This window comes from Eschscholzia californica, unplaced genomic scaffold (assembly GCF_041429995.1).
Source record: "Eschscholzia californica isolate CP2 unplaced genomic scaffold, dmEscCali1.0.p SCAF_2, whole genome shotgun sequence".
Taxonomy (NCBI): domain Eukaryota; kingdom Viridiplantae; phylum Streptophyta; class Magnoliopsida; order Ranunculales; family Papaveraceae; genus Eschscholzia; species Eschscholzia californica.
Window position 1 is genome coordinate 6,664,324 of NW_028238309.1, and position 14,195 is coordinate 6,678,518.

The 14,195-nt window shown below is 34.8% G+C and overlaps 1 pseudogene; it reads left to right on the forward strand.

Moving 5' to 3' along the window:
• Positions 1-10,880: 10,880 nt before the first annotated feature.
• Positions 10,881-11,669, forward strand: LOC147555728 (uncharacterized; annotated as a pseudogene).
• The last annotated feature ends 2,526 nt before the right edge of the window (positions 11,670-14,195 follow it).

Genomic DNA, 14,195 nt, shown 5'->3' on the forward strand with positions numbered 1-14,195 from the left:
AGAGAACGAGTAGCAACGGAGCCCCACAAGTAAGTGTATAGTAAAGATACAGTCCATTGCAGCTCATTCGGAACCGAGCATGAAATCTCAAGAAGCGAACGCCACTCCGTAAAACTTTCAAGCCGACCAATCCAAATTAGTCCTTAGAACACAAAAACTAACCACTCCAAGGTAGGGTGAAAAAGGAATCTAGTATCCTCAAAGAAGACAATAGAGTTCCAGAGTTCGGAATCATCAGACTCTAGGGGTACCCTCCAGACTTCTCTAGATAGAGAAATAATATCCAACTGTCTGTCAAAGGAAGAAAAATTAGATACCTGGTTAGGGTTACTGATCCAGGTCAAATCGAAAGACCCGACTGAATCAGTAAAAGGAAGCAGCAAGGTTACTAAAGGTGGAGGGAGTGAGAATAAATTTGTAATTTGTATTCCAAGACAAATGCATACCAAATCTGTTTCGAAGTGTCATTAAAGAAATGTATTCAGCTTCTGAGAAGCAAGTAATTGTAGTAGTAGCTTGAGAGATGCAGCTGGTCAATTTTCCAGGGTCATTTAAAAAAAAATTAAATACATCAAAGACACTTCATCTCTCCTCCATTTCATCACCTTTCTCCTCCACATCATATCTCTCGCCACCTCATCATCTTCTCCGGCGAAGGTCGTCGACCGACCAAATTTTCTAGCGACTTTCAAACTTAATTTTTTTAATCTCTTCATCTCTCTATACTCTCTCTCTCTCTCTCTCTCTCTCCTACTATCTATCTCTCTCTATAAATCTGGCGAAGGGGAGGGGCCCCATGCTGGACCAATCAGACTTTAAAGATTTGGTTTCAAAGTGAAACCAGACTGAGATCTGGCTGCAACAACCAGATCTGAAACTAGACCGAGATCTGGCTTCAACAACCAGATCCCGATCGGTTTCAAACCATCCTGAAATCTAGTTGGTTGAAACCAGATTTCAGTTTGGTTACTCTGGCAAAGGGAAAGAGCCCCTTTACCGGAAATATCAAGAAAAGAAGTAGAGATGGATGAATAGATTGAAAAAAATAAGTTTGAAGGTCATCGGAAAATTTGGTCGGTCGACGACCTTCGCCAGAGAACATGATGAGGTGGCGAGATATATGATGTGGAGGAGAGAGAGAAGGGGAGGGAGATGAGGTATCTTTAATGTTTAAAAGTAAATTCCATTTTTGCCCCAAATTAGTTTTAAAAGAGTTCAACTTTCGGGAATTAAATCATATTTAAAAGGGGGTCAATTTTGAATTTTCAAATTACTTTTATAAGAAAGGCAATTATGGAAACAAAAAAATAATCATTAAAGTTAACTGACGGTGCTAACAAAAAAAAATCAGTTTTAAATTAATGAAACAGGAGAAAAAGGAAGCTGGTCACAAAATAGGGGGCCAAAAAAGAAAATAACTCAATAACTTATTTTATAAAAAAAGACAACAAGAACTAAAGAATCTCAATTCTACCGTTTAAGAAAATGACATAATTTTCGAAAAAAAAAAGTATGACACAAAACAATAATAGAATGATCTTTTTTTGTTAAAACGAATAAGAGGGTGATCTTTTTTTGTTGAAATCAATAACAGGATGATCTTAGGAACGGAGAAAGAATATTTATTACTAAGGAATTATTTTGCTGGGGTTTGCCATGGAGAAACTGTCATAATAAAGGACTAATCCAGTTTCATATGGCCAGTAAACCCTTTTCTTTAGTTTCACAAAATCAGTTTTCCCCAACATTTCAGCTTTAAAGTTTATTTTGCGTTTTCGTTTCCAGTAGATCAAATGAACAATTTTAATTTGATGTACGGAGCAAAATGAAAGTATTTATTAGTTATATTTGAAAGAGATGCTTTGGTATTAGTTTAGTTTAGGACTATTTATAGGCCAAAAAGAGTTTCTAATGGTTCCAATCTCGCAGTTCAATGAAATATGATAAGTACGACATAAAAACCAAAATAACGTGTTTCACAAATTCATTATGGATGACTTTAACACAAATGGGCGCTGCTTTATACTCCCAATTCACTATTAATCAGGGCTAAAGCTGTTTTGTTCCCCAATTTGTGACCATTCGTTGTTATAACCTCTATAAGTGTTCGACTGTTCAATTTAGTCACGAACTGTCAAAAAATTATCATTTTTTCCAGAAACTGTTAAGAGCCAAAATGAAATTAAATCTAAAAAAACAATCATAATTCACCTATTTTCACCTTATCTCCACTTCTATCTTCAATTTCATCAATTCTTCTCACATCCACTTCATCTCTCTCGCCACCTCATTCTTCTTTTTTGGCAAAAAGTCATTGACCGGTAACCTTTGTTCGACGAGCTTCAACCAATAACAATTTGAATAAGAATACTATATCGCGCATTAATCCTAACAATATTTAATATAATAATAAAGTGAACATATGAATGTAATAAATAAAAATTCCTTCTTTTTTTAGGGGGGGGGGGGGGGGGGGGGGGATTGAAAGTCGTCGGTCGACAGCTTTTCCCCAGAGAAGAGGGTAGAGAGGGTTGGTCAAGTTTGACTTAACCATTGACCTAACGACACAATTTGTACCATTAGGTCAAACTTTTTTTGCTTGTATCATCTAACCAAAATATATAATAAACGGGATTACCTTTAGCAACGAATTAAGGGCGCCGCCTTAAAACTTCCTCCCATCTTTTTGAGCAAATTTCTCAATCTGTCTCCGAGGATGAGCTGAATGGCAGGGTCGGCCTTAGGCTTAGGCGACCTAAGTCTAGGGCCTCCAAATTTAGGGGGACCCCGATTTATATAATATATATATTTATATATATACATACAGTATTATTATATGTATTTTTGTGTATACATATATCAAGTTTGTTTGAACAGTAGAGCTGGCAGAGTAGTTGTTTAGATAACCTAAAGTCAAAGGTTACATCATTTCTAAAATATTTTTGGGTTATTTCCCAAATGGCCCCCAACTTTGTGACCAGCTTCCTGCCTGGCCCCCTAGATTAGTAAAAATACCCACATGGCCTCCTTTTTCCGTTATCTTTAACATTTCATTAACTAGTCATATTCTCTCTCCTCCATCTCATCTCTTCTCTCTGCCACCTCATCTTCTCGTCACCTCATCATCTTCTTCGGCGAAGGTCGTCGGTCGGCGACCTTCAAACATAATAAAAAATTTATTTTCTCTCTCCTCTCTCTAAAGCAAATTTTTTTTAGAGAGAGAAAAAATAAAAAAAAAACAGTTTTTTTATATTTGGAGGTCGCCGGTCGGCGACCTTCGCCGAAGAAGATGATGAGGTGGAGAGAAGATGAGGTGGCAGAGAGAAGAGATGAGATGGAGGAGAGAGAATATGACTAGTTAACGGAATGTTAAAGATAACGCAAAAAGGGGGTCATATGAATATTTTTGCTAATTTAGGGGGTCAGACAGGAAGCTGGTCACAAAGTTGGGGGCCATTTGGAAAATAATCCAATATTTTTTTCTATGAGTTACATCAAATAACAAAGTGAACACACCCTGATAAATAGGAAGCTTAAAAGACAACATCATAACATTTAAACTTAATTAACTACTCATGGGAGCCTAAAAAGACTCCTAAATAGAAGAGTAACAAAAATAAAATACATCTTCATATAATTTCTTTGTTTCTCTTTTCTAATTCTCTTCAAACTTCAATCTCACATTTCTATTTCATTACCTACAAAAGTTTACTACACAATTACATAGAGATAAACTTCTTGTTCGTTTTATTTTTTGTTTATGTTTAAATTCTTATTACTACTTATTAAAAATATTTTTGTTGATTAATATATAATTTTGTTCCAATCTGAATCTCATACAATTCACTATTTTATTCCAATCTGGATCTGCTACAAAGTGAACACACCCTTGGTCGAGGGATAAATTTTCATTGTCAATCTCACTAGTTATATACATTAAACCATCTCACATCATGGACACGTGCACCATCGTTTCTCTTGAATACATCGAGGAGCCTTCGTGTTGATGTACTTATTGCACTCCTCGTCAAAATATTTCTCACTAATAGTACAGACAAAGTTCCCAAAACTCATTAAAAAACAAAAGAAAAAAAAACTAAGTTTCTCGAATATTTGAGAGATGATCATCATATATGTGATGCGAAATTATAAAAATTAGGGTATAGCTCGTGCCCTATCGTGCCCATAGGGCACAAACAGTTTCTTCAAGCATATTCGGCAAAATTGTTTAAGCGAAGCTCTATTGCCTCTCTAACTCTACCTTTATTTGTAGTTGCCTTCCACCCATCTCACCACCACCACCATCAGAATAATCGTTCATCAAACCATATTAAATTCTATTCATGTAATCCCAATCTAAACTAATATTGGTTCAAATTTTCAATATCTCAACTCTTTATTGCCGACTTCAAACACCACTGTCACCATAAATACTTGAGATTTGAGAGAGAAAGTGGAGATTAAAGATATAAACTTTCCCCAAATCCCTCAATGGTGCGGTTCAAAAGTTAGAAACTTCTCCCAAAACCCTTTTTTCCCCTCCCGTCCCCAAATAGAAAAAAAATCACAACATCTGAAATACCAAAACTAACTCTATTCAAATTGGTTAAAAAATCAGTTTTTTAAAGGACTATATTGTGAATTTTGGAAAGGGTTTCTAGACAATATCTTTTATTAAGAAAGGATGTTTGTCCTATATTGTGAATTTTGGAAAGGGTTTCTAGACAATATCTTTTATTAAGAAAGGATGTTTGTCCGAGTCAGCACATTTCCTTTTGTTTTAATATATAGATAATCCGTAATTATTCACTGTCACTTCCAAGACAACAAGCTGATATGGCTGTCTACCGATCAGTGTGACACTCACTGATAGGTTCTATAATATACCGGTATATAGCTCATTGATGTATTCTCTTGTCCATCGGCAAAAGGTCCGTGTTACTATCAAATTGTTGCATGTGATAGGTTACTTTCATGATATTCTTTTTCTATTGATGCACCACTTCTTTAAAGAAAAACACCTCAAACAGAGCTTATGGAATGTCTTTATACCTATTTGTACACCTCAAACAGAGCTTATGGAATGTCTTTATACCTATTTGTGGGTGATCCTTTTCTGTATGATCTTGGGAATGGTGAAGGATTTTAGATTTTTTAACTGGTTTGGCACCTATTGACTAAGTGGGGAGTGTGAATAAAACGTTTCTTGAACAAAATAAATTCACCAAGCCAAGTGACATGCGAGTGGGAAAAATTTAAATGCACGCCATTTTTGTTATATATACTCACAGGTAAAGTAATTTTTGTTGAAGTCAAAAGGAGATGTGAGTGTGGCAGGTACAATGGTAAGTGTATGTAACATTTCCCATGTGAGTGTGGCAGGTGGAAACCGTGAGTGTGTATAAAATTTTCCTATAGAGATTGAAGAAGGAGATCAGAGGGAAAATTTTCGCTGGTTTTAACTTTTAAGGCACATACCCTTTCAGCATTTTACTTGTCCTAACTTTATAAGCACTTCTTGCAACAAAACAAGAATTATAAGCACTAAAGGCACTTCTAGGCCTAACTGAAAGTGCTGGAGTTTGCTCTTCACCCGGACACACAAGCGTGCGAAAGTACGTACAATATTTCCGTTTATTTTCTTTGTAGCACAATTTTCTTTTCTAACCCCATTTTCTTTTGCTCGAGTTAAGGTTACGGTAAAATTCATACAACTTAGTCTGAAACTTGTGAGTGCCCTCGTCCGAAGGGAAGAGAGAATGAAAACGATATAATTATATACACACATTTCTGGTCCCAGACTCCCCGACACCCTGACAAATAGAGGGTCATACTAGAATTGGTCTTTTTCTTTTGATTGTGTCTCTTTCTCTCTTCACATGTATAGCAGCTGCAGGCATGCCTCACCAAAGTTCATAATTCAAATCTTGTCCAAAGTAGTAGAAATAAAGAGGCCCACTTCAATTTTTACAAAACAATCCTCTCAGAGGCATGAAGAATGTACTACCAAATACAATATAAAGTCATGTTTTAGTATAAACCATAAATATATACATTGTCTCTCTAAAATGTAGAGAGAGAAAAAGAGAAAGGTATAGATAGAGAGAGAGCATGCAAGAGATAGGAAGAAGGAAAGGAAAAGCAGAACCAAAGATTGGTAGCAAGGGAGAGAGGTGAAAATGAATTTATCTTTTAAGCTCTTGGCTTTCTCTTGTATCAATGCATGTGGGAAACAGAGAATCCTTAGTCCTCACCCTTCCCTAAAAGAGATGAGAGATATAGTAAAAGAGAAAGAAAAGATTAACAAAGAGAACATAATAACTACTTTGGAAGGAAACAAAATAATAGTAGATGTTTGGTGATCAATCACTAAAGATCTTTATCTTCTGACCAACTTCATGTGGTTCATGTCATTTCCCATTTACCACACTCTAAAGGCATCCCTCCTTTTTACTCAGGCCCTCCTTCATTCTTTACACTTCTCTTGGTCTCCGACTAAGCAGTCCAAGGTCCACGGACCAGGTAGTTCGAGGGCACTCGGACTGGTCTCAGTCAGTCTTGTTCAAGCCCAACACAAATTAGTTCCCGTCCGAGTGCTCTCGGACCTGCGTAGTCAGCGGAGGGCGAAGAGAGAAAGCAGACCGTAGTAAAAAAAAAAAAAAGGTGCCTATAGACTCTCCTTTTACCTAAGGGTGGCCCTATGTGTCTTCTATGTATTATATGTACGTATAAAGGAAGATCTTCCATAATAGAGGGTCTATTAAACATACCATTCTAAACAAACTTTTTACTAGCCACATCTTGTTTAATTTTGTGCTCCCATTAGATTTCATAGATAGAGATAGGTTCATAATTAAAAGAGAAAAGTTAAAGGTAAAGAAAGGAGATTGTAATTATTGTGATTAGGTGTGATATAGTTTAGGATGGAGTGGCTTGTTCTTTAGAACGTTCTTATGGAGCCTCTATAATTTTGTCTCTCATAAGTCATTTTCATCGAAGCAATCACTAAAAGTACAAGAACCTAACCTAATATATGCTACTTATTAGAAATCACTCCCTCCTAATAATTGATAATTAAACTAAACCTTCTGAGGTGAAGATGATTAAAGGAATGAAGTATTGATATGTCGTAAACGGTAAACACAAATTCCACGTTGTAGGTTTATCCATAGTTTGTCAATATTATAAGGTTTTCGCTCAGGACCCCTAATGTGAATATGTGCAATCAGTACAAACCTTGTGACTATCTATACAAATAATGCATTTTATGTTTCAACTTATCCGCACGTTTTGGAAACATATGGAAACTCTATAGGCTAACTCCGCTCGACCTCATTTTGCATTAGTCACATGAAGAAATGTTCTGTATTTTTAGGGGTATATTAAGGAGTATATTCAGTAATAATGTACATAAAGAATGTTAATTTGGGCAAAAGGTCAAAATTCAAACTACCTTCACAAACAACTAACATAAATGTCTGTCTAGGTAATTGAAGCCCTCAATTTCTTTGGCAAGAGTATCAGGCAGGCACAGATTTGCAAGGACCACTAAACTTTACTTTTATACCACATCCTAAAAGGTTCAAATTTAAACCTAACTCTGAAATTAAGCTCCCTAAGCATTCCTACTTATTTTGCACAATTTATAGTAATCTCTAACTCTCCTTAGGCAAAGTTCTCATTGAATACCCTAATTGACTTTGATCATTACATTCAGAAAAGGTATTAACAAAATAATTCATCTGGTTTAGTTTCTGTGTCGTTGACTCGTTGTGCTAAACCCACCACTCTATAGAGTAATCTAGTATAAATAATTTCTACATACAGGAAAATGAATCAATGTCTAAGTAGATTAGTAGCTTCAAACATAAACACCGAAAAGATCAATGGGGTTGTGAGCAGGTACGAAATAGTTTTATCTATATAGTTGGCATAAGAGTGGTCACAAATAAATGAAGAAGATTATTTTTGTATATAGGGTCATTTGATAAAACAAGGACATTTAAGTGTAGCTGGCAAACCTGCCTTGACAAAGAAAAGTCTGTCAATATTGTTCTTATCTCATTTAATCCGACCAACTCTATTTCTTACCCTCCATGAGAAAGAACCATCGAATTTAATCCCTCATTCATCCACCCGTGGCTTTCTTTTGGCATAACATCATCGATTGCATCTAAGATGTTGTCTTGAATATAAAAATTGAAAAGACAATGTCGTATCAGTATTGGTTGTGCATTTATCACTATTTTGTGGTTATAAGGGTTGCGAATTAAGTTATTATATATCTTGGTTATAGAGCATAAATCATTGATTCCACATCGTTAGATTTTATGCTTATTTGATTACTTATCATGTAATGAGATAAGTTCCAATAGTTAGGGATATTGCGTTTGCTTTTGTTGACCAGAACTAAGCCCAACACGTATATACAAAGTTCTATTTCTAGTGAAGGCTGAATCTAGGTATTGGCAAAGACACGAACCCGGACGCCACATATTCAATATTGCCTGTCATGGTACGAAGGTTTGTTCCATGTTTAGAGGCATCGCCATTTGTTAAGCTTAACTTTGCACATATAGATCATGCCCCCGACATTAATTTTCCCAAACAATATTATGGGAACATCATATGTTTCATATGTGACGTCCTTAAGATGCATCTTCAAGTAAAGAAAAATGAGATTCAACATTTTTCAAGAAAGTTTATAAGTAGAATAATTTTGTAAGGGGTGAATAGAATTTCCTTTTATCTTTTGCTCGCAGTGGAATGTGCTTAGCATGTACGCCCATTTTATCTTCTCTTTTTTTCCCTAGATTATAGGAGTTGCACAAATCTACATAAGAATTTGCTTTAAAGAAAGCATATGGTGGTCCATTGTTTGACGACAAAATCTCTATGGAGTTATTTCTCTGCTTTCTGCTTAAATCGTCATTCTAGTCACACATCTATCTCTTGCGTTTTGTGAGGTTATTCAAAGAAAATAGGGTTTAATTAGGAACAAAATGTTCGTGAGAGCTCGTGCAAAGATACATGAATTATTTATCCTCGTCCTCAAACACTTACACAAAAGAATTAGGGTTCAATTAAGAACAAAATGTTCGTGAGAGCTCGTGCAGATATACATGGATCATGGTTGGTGTATTCTCATCCTTAAACCCTCATTCAAGAGAATTAGGGTTTAATTAAGAACAAAAGATCGTGAGAGCTCGTGCAAAGATAAGCATGCAGAAAACTCACGTGATAGACATAGACAAGAGAGCAATATAATAGTTTAGATTGAAAGAAAGACCTGGGGTCAAAGTCCTCATGGTCTTGTTATAAAAAAAGGTTTATCATGTAAAGTTTGTTGCTTTCTCTTATAACCTAATTTGACAGACTGAGGAGTTAGTTTAATTTTAGATTACTTGACCTAATTTTCAGAAGGGTAAGATAGAGAAGCTGATTTGTCCCATGTGACTACTGTGGCAGAGAATTTACTCTTTTAAACTCTTAACATGTGTATGTTTCTAGCTTTTTTTTTTGTTTGTTATAAAGTGTATACTTCTAGCTGCCTTCAACAAGGAGGATCTAGTTGCAATTTTATATGTGCAATTGTTGTGGGATGTATTTTTATCTATCCAGTACTTGCATTTTGTAAATGTTCCTTCTATATTTTGTATTGGTAATTTGACATTGATCCCTGTTTATATAGTGATATTAGGACTTCACTCCCAAAATCAAATGTGTTCTGGCGTTAACTCTCAATTGGCTTTTTTCCGTCACTTTCTCGTTAAATGGTTGGCGTGTGAAACACACGCGTGATTCTTTACGAAAATACCCCCATCTAATCCGACGGTGAGCACTCTTTCTCGTGATCAACGGTTGTGGAATAACCTATACTTATTTAATACTCCCTCCGTCCCAAATTAAGAGTCCCACTTTGAAAAGTCAACTTTTTTTCACAAGTTTTGCTTTTCCATTCTTACCCATATTAATTTAGTAGTATATCCTTTTTGGAATTTTAAGAATTATGGTAGGGTATTATTTCTCTCACTTCACTTACCATAAGTGTCCAACTATTGAAAATAAAATTAAGCACTAAATTAGAAACACAATAAAATGTGATAATCTTAAAATTCAAAATTGGTTAATTTTCACTATTCTAAAATTTGACGCTTTTTATTTTCATTTTAACTAAATTTGAGTTTTCAAATTAGAATTCAATTGTGAACAAAAAATTGAATTTACTGAAAATATTGTTTTGACAAATTTTAATTTTTGATTTCCAAAATAGATTAGTAGCACTATATAAGACTAATTTCCATAAGCACACAATTATTCTTACCTTTATCTAAAAGATAACCAAAATCCCACTTTCTTTCTTCCAACATCAACTATGAGCTCACAACAATCAAATTGTGGTTCTAAAAAAAAGTTGTCTAACCAGGAACGTCAAGAAATTCTTAATCAGCTCTTGAAAGCAAGTGATAATGGAAAATTATTAAGAGGTACAATTGGTCGTATAGCCGAATTATTTTTTGTGAGTAGAAAAACAGTGCATCGAGTTTGGAAACGTTCTCAAGAATGTCTTGCTAATGAAGAAATTGTTAATGTATCCAACAAATTTGTCGGCAATGTTGGTCGTAAAAGAATTCAAATTGATCGTAGCAAAGTTTTGGAAACTCTTCTTCGTCGTCGAACAAATATTCGATCCATGGCCAACGCTTTAAACGTTTCAAAAAGCACACTTCATAGAAGAATTAAAGAAGGTATGCTTAGGCCACATTCAAATGCTTTGAAGCCATCTTTGAACAACGAAAATAGAAAAGCAAGACTCCGATGGAAATCCTATTTTTCAGAACATGTACAACTATGTACATATTGATGAAAAATGGTTTTATATGACCAAAGAATCGCAGAAGTATTATCTTCTCCCAGAAGAAGAAGACCCATATCGTACTTGTAAAAGCAAAAGATTCATCTCAAAAGTTATGTTCCTTGCTGTTGTTGCTAGACCAAGATTTGATTATGCAAGTAATGAAGAATTTTCTGGAAAAATTGGAATTTTTCCTTTCACAAGTAAAGTGGCAGCTAAGAAAAACAGTAAGAATCGAATTGCAAGTACTTTAGAAACAAAAGCAATGGTGTCTGTAAATAAAGACACAATTCGATCTTACTTGATTGAAAAAGTTTTGCCAGCAATCAAAGAAAAGTGGCCACTTGATGCAGTGACGGATACAATTTTTATCCAACAAGACAATGCTAAACCCCACATCAACCCGAATGATGTTGAGTTTCTTCAAGCAGTCTCAAACACTGGACTTGATATCCGATTGTGTTGTCAACCGCCAAATAGTCCAGATTTAAACGTTTTGGATCTTGGATTTTTTTAGAGCAATTCAGTCATTGCAACATCAAGAAGCACCAAATACAATCGATGATCTACTTCATGCAGTACAAAATGCCTTTTATGAATTACCTGTGAAATTTCTCAATCGTAATTTTTTAACAATGCAGCAATGTATGATTGAGATAATGAAAGTGAGTGGCTCTAATAATTATAGAATGCCACACATGAATAAAAATCAATTGGAGAAGGACGGAAATCTTCCTATTCGTCTAGAATGTGAACGTAATTTAATGGACAATGTCTTACGAGTATTGCAAGAATTGGAGAATTAAGGACTATTCAAATGTAATCCATAACATTTCATTTTAAAAATAAAAATTTTGCTTTATTCAAATTAATCATTCCTCCTTGAATTTTATGGTAGCAAATGTTGGTCGTATTTTATGTTTTGGTGTTTTCTTTCTTAATTAATCTCATACCCTAATAATGTTGATTTTAAGCCATTATGGAAAGCGGGATACTTTATTAGGGAATGAGCTAGATTTTGGTGTTATTCTACTAAGAAATATTCTAATTAGCTAATAATAACTTTAAAATCCAATACAAGGGTATACTTGGAAAAGGTAGAGATTTTATATGATATAAAAAGAAATGGGACTCTTAAATTGGGACAGACCAAAAAGGAATACAGGACTCTTAATTTGGGACGGAGGGAGTATATCAAATCAAAATATCCACCTCTTACTTTCTTCTCCTGCGGAAGGTCGGCGGCTAAAATTTTCCGCCCAGCGACCTTCAACCCTAAAAGAAAATTATTTTCCCTCTCTTCTACTTCTTCTCTCCCTTGTCTCTTTTCCTTCTTTAGGCCCAACAGAGATATTTTGGAAAGGGGAATTTGACCAAAACTCCCTAAGAAATTATGATTTTGGTTAAAAAGGATTCATCAAAGTTTTTTAGGCTTCACCTCCCTGATGGTAATTATGTAATTTTCAATTTCAATAAAAAGACCAACTTAACCCTAGTCTAAGAAAATACCTTGCAAACACCTTGCACTGCCTTGCAAACACTTTGCACTGCCTTGCAAAGCATTGCAAACACCTTGCAGAGCCTTGCAAACACCTTGCATGGTTTTTGCAAACACCTTGGATAGCCTTGCAAACAAATTGCAGAGCCTTGCGAACACCTTGCAGAGCCTTGCAAAAACTTCGCAGAGCCTTGCGAACAACTTGCATGACTTTTGCAAATACCTTGCACAACCTTGCGAACACCTTGCAAAGCTTTGCAAATACCTTGCAGAGCCTTGCAAACACCTTGCAGAGCCTTGCAAACACTTTGCAGAGCCTTGCAATGTCATGCAAATGGTTTGCAAATTAGTTTTTGAATTGATTTAACATGAAATTTGTTACAAATTATTATATTTTGTCTAGTAGAATGTTATATCGAAAAACTAGCTAAAACCCGTACAAATTCATAATAGTCATTTTATAAGCTCTAGCATCATCATTTTACTTTTTTTCGAAAAACTTCCAAAACTTTCATGAAATTCTCAATTTGAACATAAATAACAATCATGATTGTCCAAGAAAAAAAATATATCTCACAGGCATTTCATCTAACAACTTTATAGCTATTTCAACCAACCTACGTCTTGTATAACCAACTAACGTTGCATTCCAAGCAACAACATCTCTTTCAAGCATTTTATCAAACACATTGCTTGCATCAACTATACTTTCACAACTTCCATATAAATCCAACAAATAAGTTTGAACATAAACATCAAAACTAACAAATTGTCATCCATCATTCATAACTCAATGAAAATAAAGCAATGAAGAAGTTGGATTATACCTTGAAACACTATCAAATTCTTCTTCCATTGAAAGTATATAAAACTTTCTCTCTCTAGAATTTAGAACCAAAAACTAAATCAAACCCCTTAAAAGCCTCTTCAAACAACAAGCAAATAGATTAAATCACCAAAACCTAAAAACATCAACCTATCTTATAGCCAAAATCGATTCAAACCCCAAAAATTTTAATCGACGTCGACAATCCAACTTGGTTCGTTCATAACTCAAGTTCCTGATTTATTAGTCATATTATTACTAGGTATTTCTAATTGAATGAAGGATATTTTTGACTCTTAAAAAGTTGGTGCCTTTAAAAATGTCCTTCAAGCCTATTTTTATAACTTACTTGGGGGCCTAGCTAGTTAAAAAGATGAGTTGTCTTTTTAACAAAAAAAAAAAAATACAAGAAATTCCTGTTTTGGAAAAGTGAATCTATAGCACTATACATAAATTGCTCTGATCTTCTCTAGTAGCAGCCAATGAAGGTCTAGGAGGAAGATAATGCATAGCTTCAGGGACATAAGTTTCTTCACCAAGACCAGACATTTCAAGAATATTTCTTTGAAATTCAAGAAAAGATTCATCAAAATCGCCATTGTATTGAAGATGAAGCCATAGTTGACGAATATCTTCAGGATTTGTGCAACTTCAATCAAACTTATAACCATTAATGAACCAAGATTTAATTAGGGTTTATGCAACTTCAATATCTTCAAGATAATGCATAACCTTCTACTCTGTTGGATCTGTGTTCTTATGGTCACCACCCATACTTAATAACCACCCACCATGATCATATTAGTACCAGGTCTACTCAGTATACAAATTGAAGATTTAATTAGGGCTCTTTATGCAGGATCTCAAGAACACCAAAGAATAGAAAAAAAAATGAGAAACGTTTGAAAGATAAGTTTCAAATATGGGTAGATACAAAAATCAAATAAAATGGTATCAAATGAAACCCCCAAAACCCTATCGAGAAACTCCAAGAATTGAACCAACTCTCTAATAAT